Raw genomic sequence first — 2,191 nt, 5'->3', positions numbered from 1 at the left:
CTGAGCGCTCCCCACTCAATCCTTTTAAAAGTGAAGCTTTTCTCCTCTGTCCTCACACCGCCCCCATTTAGGACCAGCTGCTGACTGCATTATTTTTTAGCTGTGGCTCCGCCCTCTTCCAGAGAATCCAAGAGAAAAATGAGGGCCCCCCCTCCCCTGAACACCTTCTGCAGCCTCTCCCAGCTGCAGCTCACTCCTCTGAACATCTCAAGCCCAGGGCTTCACTCAGAAAATAATAGCTAATGCCTTTTGAGTGTTTACTGCATAACTGACCTTGTGCCAAGAGCTTTATGTGCAAGCTTTCAGTTACCCTGCACAGCAATTTTATGAGGGTGGGTGCTATTTTCCAGATGAGGACACTGAGGCTTCAAGAGGTTAGGTAACTTGCCAAGGGGACACATTGAAATGCAGCACAGACATCAGTGCCCATGCTGTTAACTGCCACTCTGAAGACAAAGCAACTCAGGCTCCTTCAGAGGAGAGTTTCCAGCCTGTCTCCTTTCCCCTACTCCCTCCGACCCAGTGACCCAAGGGGCACCTATTACCTACATCAGATATGTGACCGATTTGGCCTCTGGAATTGGAACCTTGCCCTGGCCCATCCCAGCTCCAGGCATTGCCCACAGCTGCTCTCCCTGCCTCCAGAGCTTTGGTTTCAAAGGGTTTGTTGCAACAAAGAGTTTGTTGTGGCAGTCTGAGCAGGATGACTGGCAGGGTGGAAGCCATCACATGTGTGCATGAGACAAAGCCAGGGCTGAAAATAGAGTGCGGAGGCTGTAGCTCCATCATCTGGGACACAATGGGGATGCACCCTCTCAGGGGCAGTGACACACGGTCCTGAGGAGGTGGTGTGTTAACAGGTGGTTTGTGTGAGTGGATTAACCTTGTGTCCTAACAGGCAGTTAAGACTGCCTTGGATGGACCGGCATAGGGTGATGGTCACAGACGACCACACCTGGACCAGCTCGCCAAATCCTGGGCTCTCTGAGGTAGTTGCTGCAGGAAGCCCAAAGACTCTTGGATTGTGTGCAAGAACAAAAAGCTGGGTCGCAGGGGGAGGGCACCCGGAGGAGAGAGGAAGGGGTGCTGGGGTGAGAGATGGAAGGCTGGAGGGACAGCATGAGCCCTGAAGCCAAGCAGACCTGTGTTCAAATACCAACTTTGCTGCTATTTGCTGCATGACCTTGGCCAAGTCCTTTCACTCTCTGAACCCCACTCTCTTCGTCTGTAAAAATACCCATCCTTTAGGATTATTTTGATTCCTAATTGGGACGTGTAACATTCTCAGTCCAGTGTCTGGCACAGGGTAAATTAGTCAATAACAGAATGAAAAAATTAAGGGCTAGATTTCAAGCACTTTGATATCAGGAGCTGTTATCGATGTTAACGATACTCTGCTGTTAGTGATGTGCCATGAACATAGGCAACATCCCATAAATATTTGTTGGTTGAATGAATGAGTGGGGAAGGGTCACATGAAAAGTCAGCTTCGTTTCTCATTCCTCCGAGTACTTATTTCAAACTTGCCCTTTTTCCCGTGGTTCAGCTCCCATGCCAGTCGTCCCCATTGCCCCACGCTGAAACTTCACAACCATTGGGGGGCTCCCTCGGTTTCCTGTTTCCCCACATTCTTCACTCACAGAATATCCTCCCTTTCTCTCAAGGCTACTCAGGTCCAAGGTAAATCTCTCCACCTGTTCCCTGGATCCCCTCCCCACCCCAGCCATCCATCGTTTTCACTGTGTTCCCTCTTTATCCTCTAGAAATAACGGAAGTCAATCCTCTCTCATCTAAAAGAACAGTGCCAAACTGCTCTTGATCTCACCTACTTCCCCTCTAGTCATCACCCTCTGTTCCTTCACAGCCGAGCTTCCTGGAAGAGTTCACCTCCATCCCTCGTCTTCACGTCAGTCCCTCGTATTCTCACTTCTGCCCCAGTTTCCCCCCACACGGCTCCAACCAAGGTTACCGGTGACCTCTTCTTCGTCAAAGCAAATGGACACTCCGTCTTCTCATCTTTCCCAAACTCTCAGATGGCATTTGACACCCCTGAACGCGGCTCCTGGAAGCTCTCTCCTCCATCAGTTTCTGGGGCGCTCACCTCTCCTGGCTTTTCTCTCCTCCCAGACCATTCCTTCTCCGACTTCTCGTTCACACCTCTCCCTCCACTGTCTCTTAATGTCCATCCTCC

This window comes from Pteropus alecto, unplaced genomic scaffold (genome assembly GCF_000325575.1).
Source record: "Pteropus alecto unplaced genomic scaffold, ASM32557v1 scaffold71, whole genome shotgun sequence".
In the NCBI taxonomy this organism is placed as follows: domain Eukaryota; kingdom Metazoa; phylum Chordata; class Mammalia; order Chiroptera; family Pteropodidae; genus Pteropus; species Pteropus alecto.
Note: the sequence above shows the minus strand (reverse complement) of the source record.